This window comes from Oreochromis aureus, linkage group 19 (genome assembly GCF_013358895.1).
Source record: "Oreochromis aureus strain Israel breed Guangdong linkage group 19, ZZ_aureus, whole genome shotgun sequence".
Lineage (NCBI taxonomy): Eukaryota > Metazoa > Chordata > Actinopteri > Cichliformes > Cichlidae > Oreochromis > Oreochromis aureus.
The window spans coordinates 25,946,996-25,968,559 of record NC_052960.1 but is presented as its reverse complement, the minus strand read 5'-3'; the positions used below and the strand labels follow the sequence as shown (position 1 = coordinate 25,968,559).

Sequence of the window (21,564 nt, the reverse complement as noted above, 5' to 3'; positions counted from 1 at the left end):
ATCCCCCAGCAGCCTACACCTATTGCATCACAACTAAGGGAGGATTCAGGGTGAGCTGATCCAGCCTTAACTGTATGCTTTAGCAAAAAGGAAAGTTTTAAGCCTAATCTTGAAAGTAGAGATAGTGTCTGTCTCCTGAATCCAAACTGGAAGCTGGTTCCACAGAAGAGGGGCCTGAAAACTGAAGGCTCTGCCTCCCATTCTACTTTTAAATACTCTAGGAACAACAAGTAGGCCTGCAGTGCGAGAGCGAAGTGCTCTAATAGGGTGATATGGTACTACAAGGCCATTAAGATAAGATGAGGCCTGATTATTTAAGACCTTAAGAGCAGCATGAACTGGTTTTTCAGGGTCACTCTGAGACAGGATATTTCTAATTTTAGAGATGATGTAAACATGTGGGTGAACATTTTTACATCCAAATTCAAAATATCATTTCTATGTTTTCAGTCAAACTTGAGTTACATTTACTCAGAATGGGCAGTGAATGGATCCAGGCTTCTTCTCTTAAGTAAAAATATGTACTAAAACCCCACATGTACCATATATTGATTACCTGTGTCTAAAAGAAATTACATTAATGCAGGCTGCAGATATATTTGTCTGTCCGATAAAACAGGATAGCTGCACATCGATCCAGCCCTATAATTTTAGTGCTCTCTACACACACAGCTTTAGTCTGGCATCAAGTACACATTTTACAGTAACTCCTGTTGTTCCTGATTTAACTGGTCAGTTAAGCTGACCTTACTAGAGTTTTGATTGTGGGTGTCTGGTCCTTATTTTTTGTAGTTGCATAAAACCAAACAAAAGTAAAAATGAAAAACACTGATGCTATTCTGAATTGCAAATTATCTTGGGATATAAGCCTGTCATATGTGGCGTTTTCTTCTTTTATTTGTTCAATTCTTTTGAAAATAATACTGCAAATAATAACAACAAATTTGTGATGTTTCTTGTAAAATAATCATTTTTTATTAAAGATAAGTTTGCAGGGTAAAGTATACAAACACAAAACTTTAGGAAACAGTAAAAAACTAAACAAACCATTACTTAGAGTTAATGCAAAAACTCCTCAAAGAAAATAGTGAAAAAAGCTGAAAACTGATATCCCAAACTTTCAGGAACAATAAAAGGTACACAGGGGAAGCTGGGGCCTATCGCAGCTGTCATAGGGCAAAGGGTAAGATACATCCTGGGTAGTTTGTCAGTCTATTGCAGGACTAACACATAGAGACAGACAACAATTCACTCCCACAGTAACACTGATGGCTAACATACAAACTCCAAACAGAGAGGCTCCAGCAGGTTGGCAGATTTAAGCTCAGGACTGTCTTGATGTCAACCTTTCACCATTGTACCCCTCTAAACAGAAACTCCACCTGAATACGTACTGAAAATACAAAATTCCCAAATGCAACAAGACCTGTAAGCTAAAGGTCTACCAGAGGCTTTAATCCTCTTCATCTGGCTGCTCCCTCATCCTGGCATCCACTTCTGTCACACCAGCCCTCTACATTTCCTAAAATACTGTAATTTAATAGATTAATTAGTTAATGAATTGGCAGTCCATCTATGACCTTTCACTAAATGTAGTTTATTACTTGACATTAACTTGTCAAAATATGAATGAGAGACAGTCATTGCATATAAACTTTCCAATTTCTTTAATTAAAATATCAGAGAGTAGCGAAAAGGAACTACTCCATACATTTGAAAGCTACAATCACGTGACAATAATGGGATTAATGTTGTGTGTAAAGCTCGCCAGTGTGTTCATTGTGGCACATCATGTTTTAATAATTCATGCGCATACCAAGGGTCAATTGAATTTCCTACGTCTTTATCATAATTACATTTTAATTGTATTCTTTTTGTTTAATAATCTGTTTCTACCAAATACTATTAAGTCACTGGGCGAAATATTACTTTAAGAAATGAAAAGACAAAAACTAGAAAAGCATTTCTGGTTTTCTGATGGAGGCTGGAGCTTAATTTCTTTAGTTTTCCATGTATACTTGTCCTGACTGGCCCTTATGAACTACTGAGAACAACTCAGTTTCAGTTGTTATTTTAGCAATGAGTGCATGTCAGTTAGAAAAGGACATGATGCTCATTTTCATTGCATCCCCAGTGTGTGATTTAGGCTGATTATGCAGCAGCAGTGCACCAATAAATTGCTAAGTGAAGCTTTAAAAAGTAAAAAAGACCAAAACAAACCCCCCAAACATTACAATAAGTTAGCTGCTTTAGTTTTAAACACAATCTTCCTTCATGCGTTGACAGCTTCATCACCTTCCTAAGAACTGGACTTGATTCATGAACAAGCCTTTAAACAAGCTTAGCTGCACTGGGAACAAGTGGGAAGCAATCCCTTGTCTTTGGACGGCTCTTTTTCTAAACTGAGGTAATTGTAAAGATGGACACTTTTTCGCAGTGCTCTGTAGGAATTTGACCCGGCGGTACCTTCATGTAAACACAGAGAAAGCTTTGCGGCCAGAGCTTTGTCCTCTCTTCAGTAGCTCGTTAGTTCCCAGGATGGTTGGCAGCTGCTACATTGTCGCCATGATGAAGACAAACAACTTCTGCAGGGAGCTAAGACTGGGCTTGTGGGACTGTGAGGAGACCAGAATATGTGTCAGCTCTAACTCGTTCTGTCACTCGTGGCTGGCTACCAATCTACGCCTGTAAGCACTTTACTTTCTCCTTATCATTCTCTCTTTTTCGCTGTCATGCTTTGACTTTAATTATATTTCCTCATTTTGTTGACTCCTCATTTTTCTTGTTCTCCAGTAAAATACTTGTTTGTTTTTGAAACATGAATACTAAATGCTAAATTCTTGAACTCTGTGTTAGACAGTACTCAATAGAGTGCCAAACGTTTTTATTTCTGACCCTGCTGGAGGGCTCAAGTACCTCGTTTGGCTTTTATAGATGTGGATTTCTTAATGGATTGGTTCATCTAACACCTCACGTACACAGTTTGAACATGAGCTAATTTCTTTTTAAAATGTCTTCCATTTTGGCATTTACCTTCCAAATGTGGGATAATCCATTTAACTGCAAAGACATGACACAAAGTCTCACGTCCCCCAAATATTTTTTTAAATTTTCATATCTAGTTGTACCCCTGCCACAGATACCCCACCAAAGTTGACTTCAACTGTGTATGTTTGAGCAAACTGCTGTAGAACTCATGACATGACACAATTGGCACTACCATTTCTAAAATAACCAATTCGGTAACCATTTGATTTTGATTTAGACATCGTACAGTCAAGGAATTCTAGCAAAAACATTCAGATGAGACGAGGTTGCACTATAGCAAGACAAGTGGCCTGAAAACATAGATATATAAACAGCAAGTTTTTTTTTTCTTTTTTGGGTTGGTTTTGATTTTGGATGACACTTATGTTCAAAGTTGATGATAAGGTTAGTCCTATTTGCTGTGCAGCATGCAAAGACTGTGGATCTTCCTGTTGTTGTTGAAATATTTGCTATCAAACATTGGAATTAAAAACTGAAAGTAAAACACTAGATTTTTAGTTCTTTTGATTACCTTGCAGCCAACAAGAGCATCTGATGAGCTTTGCTATGGCTGAGACTCTGCATTATGTGAGTTTGATGGGTCATGATGAGGAAAGACAGCTTGTCATTACAGGCTTTGTGGATTTCCAAACAGTTAGTGTTTTAATCCGTTTCCATTATTTAGATGACACCTTGAGCACCTTCGTGATCCAAAAAGAAACGGAACAATCAGTTTCTCCTGTGTTTGCCATCCACTTGATTAACCATTTGTCGCAGTACTTTTTAAAACACTGCACCTTTGACTAAAGCCATCAGTGTCATGCTTTTTTCCATTATTGTGTTTTGATGAAGGTTTTTTCACATTTCTTGTAATCATTGGCTCTTATGTATTACTCTCAGTATTTAGTAAATTTCTATCCTTGCTTGGCCCAGTCTGATTAGTTTCATTGGTGTTGTGTTCCACAATTATCTCTTGTATTCTGTCAGTTCATCACCATCACTCATCAAATGTAGATCACCTAGTTGATCAGCTTGCTGCTGTCTCTTTTGTATATGACTTGGCTGCTTTGACTTAAGATTTGGATTTTGAACTTTTACTCTCTGTGTGTCTTGAATTTGGGTCCATTCCCTCCAAGTGATTAAAGAGAGGTTTAAATTGTCTTTTTTATCTTGATGTTTTTGAACTTTTGGACTTAAAAATAATATATTAACATTACAAAGGCAGTTTAAGTGACAATGAAAGAGGGAAGATTGTTGGTGCCAGACTGAAACTGATCTGAAACTGATAATCTACCTGCATTGTTCCACACAGCCATCTCTGGGGTTTACAAAGAAAGTTCCCTCTTAAAAAATATTCAGTGAGCAGCAGTTGTCTGCCTTGTTGATGCCAGAGGTCAAACGCGAATGGTCAGAGTGCTTTGAGTTGATAGGGAGCCCACTTGTTACAACGAAGGTATGAAGAAACGCATCATCATGCTGAACCTCAGGGCAGATGGTCTGCAGCATCAGAATGCTGCTGCTTCTCTCAGCTAAGAATTGGAAACTGAGGCTACAACTCCTGCAGGTTCACCAAAATTGGACAATCGCAGATTAGAAAACCATCATCTGTTCTAATGAGTCTCGATTTCTGCAGTGACTTCAGGTCATCCTCTAATAGCAACATCACAAATGGCAAATGTATAGCTGATGCTGCAGTTGCAGAACACACAGCTGTATTTCTCTCTGCATTTTTCCTTCGATATTTCGTGGATGTACTGAGAAGTGTGTCGGGGAGAAAGGATTTTTGGTCACACTACTCACGTCTACATGTTAAGCCAGCAGCTCAATACTGCTGAGCAATTTACAGCCAAGTCTGCAGTTTCATTCTCATTAAGATGCAAAACTTGCTGGGATGCAAATTCAGAGAGGGGGTTTCTTTCTGCTGATAATAAGTATTTGGTGGTATTTTTAGGTGCTTGACTCTTTCAAGTTATTGCACAGTTGTAGTTTTTGATGAAAGGTTCTGCTGCCCAGATATTTGAAATGCACCATAAACAAAGTTGGGTCATTTTAGGTGTAAACTAATATAGACAAGCGATTAGAGCTCTAAGATATTAGAGCAAGATATTGGACCCTTGGATATTGGCGGCCGCTAGAGGCTGTGAACCAGTCATGTTTCAATACCGAAGACATCCCAGTAATCTGACATGACTATAAATGCATGTTCACAGGGCAGACCGTCGACACAAGATACACTAAATCAGCCTTGTCAGTATTATATAGATGGATGTATATTATATTGTATATCTTGGACCTGATGATTCACAAACCAAAACTGTGATGGTTGTTATCTTGTTGGGCTGTTTTCCTTTTGCTTCGCAGCCTGGTTAGAATCAAAAAATAAATTATAATATAAATAGCTTTTTTCTTTGCCTAATATTGGGTTGATACTGTAAATTACATCAAAATCGTTATAGGCAGATCCAACAGATCTCATCAGGTAGAATTACAAAGAACAGATTCTGAGATTAAAAAAAAAACAAAACCAAAACACATCTAATTTTGTGTGATGAATCTTAAAAATTATAAGGAATTGCAGTCATCAAGTGTGATTGGATGTCTATAAATGCAGCACAATGCCACAAGGAGTGGATGTCCCAGCACATTCACACCGATCAAAGACCACCATCTGAGACTCTACAGGCCTCAGTTAGCATCTTTAATGTTAAAGTTCGTGACGGCACAATTGAGAAAAGACTGAACAATATGGCCTGTTGTAGCCTCTTCTCTCTAAAAAAGAAGAAGGGGAACAGAAAATCGCTGGAACAATTGTGTCTTCATGAGTGTAGTGAATAAAACTTTGTGGAACTTACCCTTAACCTTTATCTTAGAGACGTAGGGTCTTCAGTGTGTGATGTGAACATACAGCAGTGGTCCCCAACCTTTTTGCGCCATGGACCGGTTTATGTCCAACAATATTTTCATGGACTGGTCTTTAAGGTGTTGTGGATAAACAACAAAATAAAACCAGTACCGGTACCAAAAACAGAAGATTGATTCATAACACACGGAAAAGACCCAGGAAACCGAGTTAACGATAAAAACGATAAAAAAAAATAATGCTAAAATCTGATAAAAACCCTGAAAACCATAAATTTCACACCCGAGCCTCAACTCTTGCGGCCCGATACCGGTCCGTGGCCTAGGGGTTGGGGACCGCTGACATACAGTAAATGTAGTCGATATTTCTGAATTGTTCACCAGCTGCACTTACTTTGCTGTTCTGTGGCAATTTTTTTTGCCATGTATCTTAAAACTGAGACTGAAATGAATGAGGATCCTGCGTTATCATAATGCAGTTCTTGTGCTGTTTTTTTAAAATCCACTCTTTTTTTTTCTGTGTGTTTTGAAATTAAGTATAAAGACTGCGTGGAAACATCATACATTTCAAGAAACATGGCTGAGACAGAAAAGTGTGTGTGCTGATAACAGAGAATGTAACTGTTCAATGAAAGGAGACAAGTGAATAAATGTGTCTGTGTGGCGTAATGAAGGAAGAAAACTCATCTTCCTCACGTTAACACGTGAAACAAACAGATGTGCCAGCATCAGTAGAGTCATTTTATTTTTTCAAATCCTGCTTTCTATAAGTCAGCAGAAAAGACTCAAAACTCTTTTTCACAGGGCTTTTAGCAGAGAATAGACACTAGGTCCTTACCTTCAGAGCAGATTAGGCACTGAGGTAAATAGAGAGGATGAAGCGATGCAACAGCACAATGTGAGCCAGAGAGGGATGCAGCGCAAATGGGGCTTCAGAGTCATAGCATGCCAAACCTCAAGTCACCAGAGCTCTTATTACGTAACTACTCTGTAAGTGAGGCTCTTCCTTTTACTACTTCCCAAGGCTATTACACCTCTTCAACACTCTAAAAAGGATTTATTACCCTTAGAAAAGTGCAAATTTGCTGTTTCTCAGTAGCTGTTCTCAGGGCATCAGTGGGGCTTATTATTTCAAATCCCAACTTTGCAGCTTTGTCTTCATCAGTAGAAAATTCCTCTGTTTTTTGTTAACCGGGGAAATGCTAATGACTCCTCATCACAGTCAGAAGCACCTTAATGGTACAGTGTGTGATTTTAGTGTTGCGATCACAAACTTTAAAGAAAGCAGTTACAAAAGGCTGAACATATTTCTGCCCGTTTTGATGTCTGATTAAATAAACCGCTAACTTTTTAATAGTAGCACCGAGTTGTTGCTTATGGGACGTGCAATTCCTGTGATGATCTGTACGGTTTAATGCCAGCACATTTACCAGCATGACTTCTTTTAGTTGTTGGCTATTTTTAGCAGCAGAGCGTACTGTGCACTGCCTGCTCAGCCTCTAACACCAGAAACACCAAACACTCTAAATACCAGTCTTGGATTGGCTGTGCCATTAAGTTTAAAGCTTTAAAGATACTTCTTTGTGCCTTTACCTGTTCTCGGATTTGTTGCCCACGTTTATAGAACCCAAATTAAATGATAAATAATGAAAGATTTGAGTAAAATGTATAGACGAGGCTAAACCAAAGGAAAATCCACCTTAAGGCACAGACCAAATAAGCTGATGCTTATGTGTGTTTTTGGTACTTCCTGTAATTTATCAGTATATATTTAGATACAGTTTTTATAATAAACCTTTCACATTTATTAAAACCACCTTTCAATAGTCTTGAGAAAGGTTTATATTCTGGTTAAAAAAAACACATATTGCTAGCTTGACTTTAATTGTAAAAACCATAAAAAAAAATGCTTGTGTACATGCTAAATGATTTGATTTCACAAAGTAAGTGCACACAAACAGATCTGATTTCACAGCAGAAGGAGCTGGCTGCAGCTCACTTGGTGTGTATCTTCTTTGAGGTATTCATCCTTGTTCTGCAGAATTTTGGGAACATAAATAAACAAATAAACAGGGCTCGTAAGTGTGTTTTTTGGCGAAGCGGGGCTGTTAAAGGCGTCTGCTGGGAGGCTTAGCATGCTGTGCTGGGTTTTTCGGGACAGCTTGTATGCTGGGAGGGACAGACTTAAGGGCTAAAGCCTGCAGACTGGGAGGCTTTTCCCAGCCTTCTATTGGATTATTTATGTGACCGAGAATAAAAAGCGGATGGGCGTACATGTTGAGTTAGTGTGCGCCTGCCTGTGTGTGCCTGCACTTCCTTTTGTGTGAGGAAGCAGTTTGACTGTGCAGCAGCATGTGTGCATGTCACTGACACTTGTCTCACCTTAGTGAATAAAGGAACTGCTGAGGGGATTTTTTCCAAGACCAAAAAAATGTCACTGACTGTGCACACACAAACAATTACAATAAACATGAATCAAGTGCTGTGATCCAGTGCATTTATCAGTGCAGTGTTAAGCTTCAGGTTTCCATTTCTTTATTTTGAATTCAGTTCATTTGAATTTTATTTAAATAGTGCCAAATCACAACAACAGTTGCCTCAAGACTCTTTATATTGTAAGGTAAACCCCCCCCCCCCACAATAGATACAGAATTTTTTATACTTTACTGATATTTTAGAATCAAACTACAAGATGGAAACCATGAATAAACATGAATCTAGTTAGACTACTACTACTTTATTTTATCCAAACATCCATCCATCCTTTTCAGAGTTACTGTATTTTTTTCTCCTGAAGTGGCTCAGATCTCTTTCTGTTTTATATTTAAACAAGCCACTCAGATTTTAAATCAGTCTTCTGCTTATATTTATCATTTATTCAATGTCAGCACCTTGCAGCTTGGTCAAACTTGAGATAGCAACAACCACAACTATGCAAATTAGATTGATATCTATGGAGAAGCTGCTGCTGATGTCACTGATGGTGTTCTTTAACATGTTCAGCTTACACACTCTGGTGGCAGTTCAGCTGTGTTCACGCCAAAGCTGGATATGTGACTTAAAAAACAGGAGTTACTGGTAGAGAAAAAATGGTTTGGTTCAGAACCTAAAATATTACTTATGAAGGGTTTTTTATGCGAGACAAGACAAATATTCTCCACAATTTATTAGCAAAACGTTTCGAATTTCAAATTAGTTTTACAAGGTGCCATGGACCTCCTCTCTCTGGCTCAGAGACAAAAGGCTGCTGTGTCTCTTTCCATGACAGCTAACTTCTCATCTTAGCTAGCTAGCTAAGGACGTTACAGAAAAAGTGTGACAGTGCCTCGGATCCCTTTATTGGTCAGACCAATGTCGTGGTTTAGGAATGCTCTGTCTGCCATTCCCGAACAGAGATATGCAAGTTTCTCTGTGACTGAAACTGCCAATTTAACCAGTGACTAGCAGCTGGCTAAAGGCAGACCACCCAGAAACCTTCCTCCTTATTCCATTCACTCACAGATGAGCAAAGTTAACATGATAACTTTCTGCTCTCACTGCTCCTCTGAAAGCTCTTCCCTGAAACTCCAGGCAGTTTATGTTAGGTACAGATTATAATCTGCCTGACTTGTCTGCTGTAAAGGAATTGTTATGTAAAAATTTGGCTTTAATAATGTAATTTAATTGATATGTGCACCTCTGTTAATATCTTGTCTTTTTTCAGTGCATTTCATTTTTAAGATCAAGAATTGTAGTATTTAATATTAATATTTGAACATTTTAATAATGTTTTCAAAAGCCAGTAATTATACACAGCCGACAGCAGGGAGAAAGCTATGCTGTTTCTGTTGACAAAGCATTCTGCTGTATGGAACAAAACAGGGAGAGTGAGGATCTTTGTCTTTTTGCTCACATCTGAAATTAAAATAACTAAGAGAAGCTTAGGTCTGTGCAGCAGGGATGCACACAGAAAATACCCCAGCTGTTTGTGTTCGCTACACGTTTTGGAAAATAAATCTTATGACATCCCATGTACAGATGCACAGAGATAATCTGTTGTTTACCTTTTTCAGTTATACAAAATCATTTGTTTTCACAAATTTTTGCATCATATAGTCAAATGTTTCTATAGACAATTCCCCCTGGGTTAATGGTATTCTGGGACATCTTATATTAGTCTAACCCTGACTATCACCTCACAGTGGTACAATCTAAACTAGGCTAAAGCCTTGTTTGGTACTATAGTTGGTTCCAAATTTTCACAGCTAAAAATAGCAATGTAGAACGTAACTATGGGCTAACTGGCATATTGTGAGAGGGAAAGATGCTGCAGGCCAAATCTCAGTTTCCAGGACAGGATGTCTTCAGGCTTTGAGAACAATTACTCACTTCTCACATGATCTCTGTTTCCAAAGTGAGTTAGTATCCTATCATTCTCCGAGATCCGTTCTCTATACATCTGTCATAGTCTAATGTTCTATAAATATATGGATCTCGTACAGCAACTAAACCCTTGCTGTGAGAAAGAGTCCTGCGATATGTAAGCTGTCATTATATCTCTTGATTATCTCGTATTTGGTAGAAAAAGGACAACAGCTCTCTGATCTCTACATCAAATAACTTTCCAGTCAGTTTTTGCAAATCAAAATTTCTCTTCTTTTTCTTTTTCTTTCTTTAGGCCAGCACTGTTTTTAATTCAAATGCTCCTAAACACGCTGGCTTTTTAATGATTAATAAATGTAAATGTTTGTGGACAGGACTGTCAGAATGAGATGAAGCGGGGTGGGAAAACCTGCTGTGTGTGTCTTTGAAAGATGAGGGGTAAGGTTGTGGGTAAGAGAAGGGTGTAAGTGCAGATATTTTATAAAGACGTCTCTTTGTCTTGCCATTAAGACACTAAAAGGAAGTGCATTTTCCAAAACAAGTATTGGAGGATAGCCAACAGAAGACCATTGAGGTGTAAAGGGAGTTTGGTGGCTGTGCAACAGTGAAGCTAGTGGATGATTTTGTCTCACAGGACAATTTAGTTTAAGGAAAATTAGTTTGTTGCTCTTTGGACTCCTTTGGCTTCCAGGTTATCGATCCCAGAAATCTGTGAATATCTTAAGTCCAGCATGGCTCATCAATTTTTGATGTCCTCTGGAAACAGATCCATTGTCACTTGTACTGCTCAGAGCAATTTGTCCACCATTACCAGTGGACGTGAGAGAGTTTCAATCTCTGTTCTTGGATGCCTCTTGCCAAAATGAACAGAAAGCATTAAGTAAATTTTAGTTACCGTTTGAAGTCCTCCAGTGTACTTTAGGTATAGTATATCTACATCATGCTATGATTGACCAGTCGTGCAGGGGTGAAAAGGATCATATGTAAATGTCATTCAATCCAATTTCCAACCCTTTATTGCACTTTGGGGAAGTTTCTCCAAAAATATTCTGAGCTATCTATTGTATGACGGCCAACTTTTCACACCCCCATCCTGTGGTCCATTCAGAATAGAATGTAAACCAACACCTAACTGTGGTCAACCTCACCTCTTGCTTGCTTTTATAGATTTCCAATTGGTTTTCAGTAGTTGAATCATTAAGATTGGTAGAGACACTCATCAGCAGAACTTCAAACAGTTTAATTTTATTGTCCAGCTTTAGCAAGAGTATTTTTGGACAAGCTAGTCCGTCTTCCTAATGTGAATAAATACACTCTAAAATTAAAGCTGAAAGCCAGAACTTTAATTTGATTTTGTTTAGCATTTCCCATAATTATAGCTTCATTTTGCTCTGATGGTGGAGGATAACTCTCATGGTAAATAATGTGGGCACATATCATGGCTACAAGCAGAGCAGAGATGTTCACAACTCACAGAACAGAGAGTTTATGCTTCCTTTGGTGTTAAAAATATGAAAATGTACACTTCCTGCATTCAAACGTCTGCATATTATTAGTAGAAGTCATAGCGACTTTTTTCCTGTTATGTCTCCTGATTGCCGTACAGGAGAGCCCCTTTGTGCGATTGTGTGCCTGAGCGCTCATTGTAGCACAGCACAGTGCATTAGTTGAGTGTGTGTTTGTGATTGTCTAAGGTTCGATGGGCAGGAAGTCTGCAGGAGCATTAGGGACGAGGTGCAGCAGAGAGTAGAGCAAGTCATCCATGCACACAGTCTCATTTTCTTTCTTCTTCCCTGTCTGGTAAATAATGAATTGTTCAACTTAAGAGGAAAAAGCAGCCCATTTTTTCCCCTCCTGTGTGTCTGTCTCCAGAGAAGTAAGAGCTACATTAAAGAAAGACGAGGGAGGATTTTCTCTGCGGTCTAGTTGCTAGAAATGAGAAAAACTAACATGCTTTTAAAAGCAGAAGAGCCAGTAGTAGGTGTTCTTTAAAGTATTTTTTTCTAATACAGTAGCAATAAAAGCCAATCTGTGTGTGTGCTTGCTGTTATTACCCTTTGAGTATTTTCCAAATCCTGTAAGTGCTAAAACAGTTATTAGATGAACAATTCTCCAAAAGTTGAATCTGTTCATCTGGACGTAGCGTTTTGTGGGAGAAACATTTCGTCACTCATCCAAGTGACTTCTTCAGTCTCAGCTGACTGCAGGTTTCCCCAATCTTATAAACAGTACATTTGCATAATGACTGAAACCAGCCCACTGAAGGAACGATGGCCTGGGAGGTCCCCAATTATTAGAGTGATAAGTCCAGTAGTTACAGCAACTTGACATGTGTCTGTTTTATAACTTTGAAATGTATTTCATTTTGTGTCTGTTCATCACTTTGTTTTGTTTTGTGATTTTTCTTCTTTTAAATCTCCTTTATAAAAGTTATTGATGAATCAGTGTCATCATTGGACATGTAATAGAGTATTAGTTGTTGGTCTTGATCGCTACCCTCTTACTTTTGGTGAAGTCCACTGTGGAAAGAATATGCCACAGAGGAAAATGTTAAAAAGAAACAGCTGAAAATAAACTAACCATTGCAGCTTGTGCCAGCACTCTTCTGCTCTAAATGGTTCAAGTTAGAGGACCTTCAAAGTCCAAAAGGAAAATTTTCTGTTCAATGCCAGCTCCATGTCCTTAATCTAGGCATCTAATCGGGTAATCTTTGCTTTATTGGAGCTTAAATAATCCTCATGGGGGCAGTGATCTTTCCTGGTAGTCTGTATTGTCTCGTTCAGTTTCTGTTGTGGAGATCGGTGATGGCGAGGTGTGCTTTGGTGTTTCTTTAGAATTAATTGTGGGAGTGTTGCAGAGCAAACAATCCCATGTGAGGCAAAACCTGCTGTGTCTCATGAACCACCTCACATACAGTAAACCCATCACTAGGCAGCTGGTAACATGTGACCGTGTTTTTCTGGAGTCCTTGTGTGCATGTTTGGATGTAGTTTCTGTGTTGGTTCCCCCGTGGTGGCTGCATGGCAGGGAGATGACGGCCACAATTAGGATTTCTTCTCCTCTCAGTCCCTCGGGGCTGTTTGGAATGTGGCATGGGCCTGAGAGACAGAGAACCATACAAACAAGCTATAAACAGAACCGTAAATAAAGGACATAGTACTGTAAATACTGTATATGTGATACTGTATACACTGTATATACTGTATTTATGTGTGTTTGGGCAGGGTCAGCAATATCCTTATGCAGTGATGCTGACACCTCCTGATTACATTTATTGTGCTGTACAGTGTGCTGGTATAAGTATTGATAACACATATAAAATTATACATCTGACACAATTGTACAGGATACAGAGAAACATATACATAGATTGAGTGCTGGAGTTTTTACCCCTCAGGATAAAAGGCTGATGGCATATTGTCGACACCCCACCAGGCGAGTGGTCAGGCGGTGTGGACACCCAGCTTTGTGAACACAATAACTCAAGAAAGACATGACCTAGGATCGTCAATTTTATACAATAAGTGCATCTATTTAAAATCTTGAACAAGCCAGAATTTCAGTGACCTCGACCTCAAGGTCAAGGTCGAGGTCAAGTTTTCTTAAAATCTTGGGAGTGTGATAATTCAAGAAGAAAGTCACCTAGGATTATCAAATTGATTCTTGTCATATCTCCAGTTAAAGAGTTCTTAATGAAAGTCATTGATGGTTGAGAAGCTCAACTATAGTTTATTTTCTGTTAGTCTGATCACGGTTTTAGTGGTTTAAGTACCAGAATGCTTCACTGACACACAGGCACTCACATACATGCACAAGCATAATTGTAAAGTTATGTAACTTACTTTCTATCTGTAGAAAGTTTGCATATGATCAAATGTTCAACAGACTTTATATGTCACATAAATACGTCGCTTTCACATCTCTGCCTGTCTGACCATCTCCATCAGTCACTATGTAAGGGACATGCATTGGCTGAGATTCAGTCTCTCCCATATTCACAAACATAAGTTAGCATTTCAGTCAGTGCATAGATTAAGGGCTCTCTTGTATGTAATATGATTTACAGCTTAGAGCTTGCTTTGTGTCGATTAAGTTAACCAGGTTATCATTATGAACAAGTGTATGCGACCTATTATGTAATTTTCCTCAAGCTTCTAACTTTTTAAAAGGCTAAATCAACACACAGCTAAAGGCAACCCTCATATCAGTGCTAACAGATATTTTGGATATGAAAAAAAAAGTTTGGTTGGCAAGAGAATCTTTGTGTTTTCTTTTTTGTAGGTTTTGCATTTAATGTTATGTATGGCTGCGGTAATCTTTCATGAGATTTTAACGTTTACAGTGTGTGTAGGTGTTTACCTGCTATTTATAAGAGACAACATTTACTTGAAAAAAAAAGATGAGCTTCTTTTCGTCCCTTAAGTCAGTAAATTCTACCTCCTCACATTCTTGTTTCTGCCCAGCAGTCTCTCGATCTCACTGCTGCTATTTTTAGAGGCTTTATGATATGAGTTCCTTCGATGCCTGCCAGAACAGAGCTGTAATGTCCCTCCCTCACTGTCGCTTCCTGTCGCTTGCTCTTATTGTTATTTCATTTTCCCATTGATGTGGGATCGCAGTCGGATCCAGCACAGGCAGACCTGCGGTCCGGTTTGGATTCCTTTATTCACTCCACCTATTGTTGTATGAGCCAATTGAGCATCTATCCATCACGGTGACTGCTGCTGGTGTGATTTTGTGTGTGTAACAAAAAACCACAACTCAACAGAAAGAATTTAATCAAGTGCATCCACACACACACACACACACACACACACACACACACACACACATATGCTGCGGGCATTCTCACACACACCTAACTTTTTCTTCAGCGCTCTCGATTAAACTTCCCACACCAGCCTCATCTCTGAGTTATTACTCGACTTCCACCTGTCATGGTGGCTCCTGCTGCTCGATCTCTGGGGGCCACTTTGAAATGGCAGGGCAAGGTGTGGAAAGGAAGCAGACGGCCTCAGTTGTCTATTGATGTGATAGGCTGCTTGTACTGTAAAGTCAAAGTCAATCTTGGACTACAAAGATTTTAATTTATACGATATTAGTTCATGGTATTGACTCCAAACCCCCTAAATGGTTTGAAAGATGAGGATGGATGGATAGTTCATGGTAACTATATAAATAAAAGTTATATCTATATTCAGTGGTCGCTCGTTTATCGCGGGAGTTACGTTCCAAAAATAATCCGCGATAGGTGAAATCCGTAGCCAGCTTTATTTTTTATAAATATTATAGATGTTTTCAGGCTGTAAAACCCCTCACTACACTCTTTATACACTTTTCTCAGACAGGCATGAACATTTTCACACTTCTCTCTTGTTTAAATACTCTTAAAGTTCAAACCTTCGTAAAAAAACAAGTCCAGTATTATAGAATGAAACCAAAGCCACCCGCAGCTGCCTTTGACGGTGCAAAACGTTTCGTCGACATTGTTGTTTGTTGGGGAGAAAACTACAGTACAGCACTTCAGAGGCACACTGCTAGCAATCGAAGATTTAGGCCTATGTTAATTTGACAAGCTGAACGCATTCTGTAGTGTACAGGAGACACGGCACAGGATTGATTGACAATGGTCTACAGCCAATCAGGACGCAGAACACAATGCACTGTGAAAAAACAAAAAAAAAAGCCCAGAAAATTGCACACACAAAAATTTCTGCGAAACAGCGAGGCCGCGAAAGTTGAACCATGTTATAGCGAGGGACCATATAGATCTGCCCTGGCACCTGCTCCCCCCATTCGCCCTATTTAGGAGGAAAGCAGGCATTTGTGCTAATAGATACAACACTGATTAAGTCAGACACTGCAGGAAATGGAGGAAATGGGGTGGATCAAACTGTTTCTTGTGCATGCAGCAGCAGTTTCAAACTGCAATATGTTTTAAAGGTGCTTAAATCAGATGATCTACCTGTATCGTCTGCTGGACTTGACTTTGCGGCCTAAGTAAACTAAAGCTAAACCCAGGTTAGAAAACAATGATTAATTTCATGACTAAAATAATTAATGCTACTTCCAGTTAGCAATAAATTCCTTGCACAAAGTCTGTACAAGATTCACCACCCCCATCATGGCCCTTTGTAACGTGAACGCAAAAACTACTTTCTGTTGAAACTTGAGCCACCCCCTACATGCTGATTCTTAAGAGTAATGATAACAGAAGCACAGAGCAGCACAGCTGTTATGTTTCTGATGTCTGTCTTAATGTTAGCACAGATGGTACAGTTACCTTCAAACCAGATACCAGAAGTGCCTCACACTGACTACATTCAGTAAAGGACTAGATGTTACAATCCCTGACCATGCATTGCTTTTAATGGAGAGAATCTTGAGGGATGGCTGTTATGAGGAAAAGCAGCCCAGAAACTTTACCAGCAGCACGCATCGTTGTGTGCCTCAACTTTCGGTCTTTTACCCAAGCTAATCTGCCATTTTTCCTTGGTTAGGTTTAGGGATTAGAGATCTGATCTAGATCATTAAAATTTGGGACACATCGTCAGTAGTGGACCTTGGATTCATTGGGTGTTTCGGCCATTATCACTAGACACCCTCATCCAAGGAGGCCCTGCCAGGGTTGATCAGGCGTGTGTGTCAATGGTTTATGTTAAAATTGTTATTTCTCTTCTTTCTGCTGTTTAATTTTCTACAGTTTATTCTATCTATTCACTGCAACTGAGAAATACTTACCTCTTTAACATTTATTCATTTCTTCAAAGGGACAGAAAAATTGACAGAGAGGAGTAAGACAAGTAAGTAAGATAAGATAGGAGAGAGCAGAGAGGAGAGCCGGAAGGGGGGCGCCCGATTAGTGCCAGAAGAAAATATCTTGTGATTGTCTTCTTCTAAAAAACTATTATTGCCAAGTTTATATGTGTCCAAAGTGTCCCTCACCTAAAAAAATTTTTTATAAGATCATGACATGACAAGTAAACACACCTTTATGTCTGTCAGTGCTGATACCAGAGGTATGTCTTTGGTAAATGGATTGGTTTTTATATTGCTTTTTTACTGTACTTGGTCACTCAAAGTGCTTTGAAAAACATCCTTCACACGCATTCATACAAGGACTTTTTTCTATGCCTAAGTGCTTTCTATCTAATATTCACACTCTAATGAATTCATCAGAGAGTGTTCATCAGAGAATGAGTCACCAGTAGCTTGGCTAAGGATACTTAGGGATGCCCACTGGATCAGCCAGGGATTATAGCACCAACCTTCCAATTAGTGGATGACCTGCTCCAGCTCCTGAGCCACAGCCACCTCGATCTTTGTGAAAGACATCTTTTTTTAGGTCATTTAGAGTGTAGCTAAAAGTCATGAATGGGTTACTTGACTTCTTCTGCTTTTTCTCTCAGCTACTCACTTTGGGGTTCACCACAGTGAATCATCTGTCTCCATCTCACCATATCCTTAGCATCCTGTTCTGTCACCCCAGCTCACATCCATGAATCCTATTTGTAGTTTTCCTTGTTTCCTCCCACCTGCTAGCTTCATATTCAGCATCCTTTGTCCAGTATATTCACTGTCCCTCCTCTGTCAGTCTCTAAGACTTTCAAACTTTGTCTCTTAACTGCTTAACCTGAGCTGTCCCCCTGATGTACTCATTCTCCATTCTGTTCACATCTTTAACTCTGTCAAACCATCAATCACAGCAGGTCTTAAACCTTCCCTTTCGCTCTTGCTGCTATCCTTCTGTCACAAATCACCTCTGAAAACTCAGCTCCACCTGCACCACCCTGCCTACGCTCTCCTCTTCCCCTCTTTTGTGCATGGTGTGTTGGTTTGTATGGTTGATTGCAGCTATTTAAACTTGTCTACCTTCACTGCTTCTACCCCTTGCAGCTTCACTGTTACACCTGTTTCATTCTCATTCACACTCTGTTGCTTCTACTGCTTGAACCCATCTGTCACTCCCACCACATTTCTACTGCACAACTCGCCACTGTCTCGCTGTTGGATGTCCCGCACCACCCTTTTCTCCCACTCCTGATTTCCTCGTGCAGTAGCAGAGTTCTTCTCTTGGCACCAATGTTCCGTCTAAGCTGCGCACGTGCGCAATTGCGCACTGCTGGCACGGTCTCTGCGCACAGAAAATCTGTGTTGCGCACAAAAAAAATTAAACTGAATTGAAATTAAAATTAATACTTTAACAATTCTGTTTTGCAGTGTTAGTCAGTGAGTGACTGGCTGCTCCAGTATGGGATTAGAACGATGCCACCTTATGCCATAGTCCAGCCAATAATGCGATTTACATTCGTATACGCAGCTAATCAACGTGGTTGACAGGCTATGACAGCGTCCTTATGAGCCGACACCGGTCTTTTAGCTGGCAAAGCGGCGTGGCTGACGTGGAGTGAAGCCACGTTAATGACAACGTGTCCAACCATTGGAGATGTGAGCAGGACAGACGGAACAATTGACAGAAAAAGTGTGGACTTTATACCAGTTTTTAAATTGTGTTGATAGGCCACGTAAAACCAGAGTTGTGATTAAAAAAATATGCAATGTTTGGTTTTCTTCCTGAATACTGTCGTTGTTTATATTTACTGCGGGAAGAAACGGTAAAAACGGCGTTTTATAAGGAAAACGCTCGAAAGCGCTCGCCACCTGTGAGCAAAAACAAACTCCACCCCCCTCTCCCTTTCCTATTCGTACCATGTCGACCAATCAAAAAATGATATGGCAACGTGGCATCTAGTTGTTAAGAAACGGGGGGAAGTTTTAGGAGTGACGGCGGTGCGTTGATATGTGAGAGATTTGCGTAGTTAGTGTGTAGTGTAGTTTTGCTGTGTGTGTCAGAACAATGAGGCGACTGCTGAATGTTACAGGTGTTACAGGAGTGATACATCTCCTGTTGTCAGGCCTGCAGGTATCAGGCTGTTGTTCACCTTTATCTCATAGGGGACAGAAATTATTTTTTGGAGTGGCACAAATAATTTGTGTGGCATCAGATTTGATGCAGAACAGCTGATTGTTCTGTAAATAGTTTGAAATGTTTATTTAAAAACGCCTTGGCTGCATTTAAAAAAACAAAATAGCTGCAAAAATCTTTGTTTGCCAAACTGAGTTACTTTTTTGAAGAAGTAACTACATAATTAATTGCCCAGCATTGGTCATTATATACTGTATTTTGCAGACAGAGAGTTACAGGACTCTCTCACAGACCACAGACTCATAATACAAGTCAGAGCTGTATTTAAAAAGAAAGAAAGTTGTTTTTTCAAAATTGGAGTTCAAGTTATTTTTACTTCCAATAGTGTTAACATACTACACAGGTCTATGACTAGATTTTTTTTTACATTTTCATTGTAAGTGGGCTAAAGCAGTTAATTAAAAGTAGTCTAACATAAATGTAAATGCTGTAATTTGATTATTTTAATAAACCATGTAACTTGGATGGATTAGATGCCGGCGCGACCACAGTGCACACGTCTGATGTCGCTCACAGTGGTCCAAGGGATCGCTCAGGGAGTTTGTGTGTTCGCTCAGACACGTGAAAAATTAGAGGGAACATTGCTTGGCACCCTATCGCATACTTTCTCTAGATCCACAAAGAGACTGGGAGATACCTTCTGACTTACTTTATTCTTGCCCCTCAGCACTCTCAAAACAAACACTGCATCTACAGTAGGTAAAAAAAAGTATTAAAAACGTCACCAGTTTTCTGAGTAAATATATTTTAAAGGTGCTTTTGACATACATTGTCTACAGATGTCTGTAACAACCCATGCAAATTACTATCAGCTGGTTCAGTCCCAACTGATGGCCTATAAAAAGGTGTTTCATTACCAAGGTGTCACACAAGAAACATCTCATGATGGGTAAAACCCAGTGAGCTCTGTTAAGACTGGCAACACACACTGATGGCACTGGTTACAAAATAATTTCTAAACTACTGAAGGTTCCACTGAGCACTGTTGGAAGTTGAAAGAACATAATTTCACCATAAACTGGCCACAAACAAGTGCTCCCTGTAAGATTTCAGACAAAGGAGTGAAATGAATTATTAGAAGAGTTGTCCAAGAGCTACAGAAAGACCTGCAATCAGCAGTCACAAAAGAGTAACCAATGCCCTCAACTACCATGGCATGTATACACGTTCACCAATCAAGACTCCACCGGTGAAGAAGAAGTGCGTTGAAGCATGTTTTAAATTTGTTGAACAAGATTTAGACAAGCCTGTGAGATGCTGGGAGAATATAGTCTTCTAAGATGAGACCAAAACAAAGGCACTGTATATCACCTCAAAAACACCATACAAACAGTAAAGTGTGGAGGTCGGAACATCGTGGCTGTTTTTCAGCAAATGACACTGGAATGTTTTATATAATGGAAAGAAGGATGAATGGAAAAAATCTTTCGAGACATTCTTTATAAAAATTTGCTGTCATCTACCAGGTTGATGAAGTTGAAACGAGGGTGGATGTTTCAGCAAGAAAATGACCTTAAACACACAGCCAAGGAAATTCAAATGATTTCAGAGAAAGAAAATAAAGCTGCTAGAATGGCCCAGCCAATCACCACACCTGAATCCAACTGAATATCTGTGGAAAGAACCAGAGTTTATAGAGGGGCTCACAAAACCTGAAGACTGTGGCAGAATTGGCCAAAATCACACCTGAGCAATGCATGTGAATAGTTTCTCCACACTGGAACTATCTAGAAGTCATCATCAACAAAGGCTTTTGTACAAAGTATCAAATACATTCCAATAAGCATTTTCAATACTTTTTTTCCCTGTGTAATTCCTCATTATCACACACAATCTAATTTATGTACCTCTATGCTTTGACTTCTTTGCATGTGTGGATTGGATGGGTTGTTACCAACATCTGGTGAGAACTTCATATCAACAGCACCTTTAGAAATATATTTACTTAGAAAATTGGTGACATGTCCAATGCTTATTTTACCTGCTGTATCGTGCACTTTCTCTGCTCGCTGATCACCTTTCATCTTAATCTAGCTTCAAAAGCTTTCCCATAGCTTTATGGTATGGTTCATCAGCTTTAAGACAAGTCTGTTGTCTGGACCAACAGACTTTCCACTTTCCACTTCTCTCTCCTGTCTACTTTTTCTCACTTTTCCAGTCATTTGGTGACTCTTCCCTACCACCCAGAAAATGTCTCGACACTTCTCAGAAAACTGTGCAACATTCTTCACTATTCAGCTTCCAAAACTTTATCCTTCTTCAACTTCCACCATAAAACCTAACACTGACAATTACTATTCATATTTCAATTGAGAGTACAAAATATTCAG

At 39.3% G+C, this 21,564-nt stretch overlaps 1 protein-coding gene across 1 annotated transcript in view; it reads left to right on the top strand.

The window, feature by feature from the left end:
- The first annotated feature begins 2,616 nt into the window (after nucleotides 1–2,616).
- LOC120434741 (potassium voltage-gated channel subfamily H member 5-like) overlaps nucleotides 2,617–21,564 on the top strand; it is a 37,639-nt gene continuing 18,691 nt past the window's right edge. The window contains exon 1 of the mRNA XM_039603065.1: nucleotides 2,617–2,687. The gene's annotated coding sequence lies outside the window, so the exon portion shown is untranslated. The remainder of the gene's footprint in view (nucleotides 2,688–21,564) is intronic.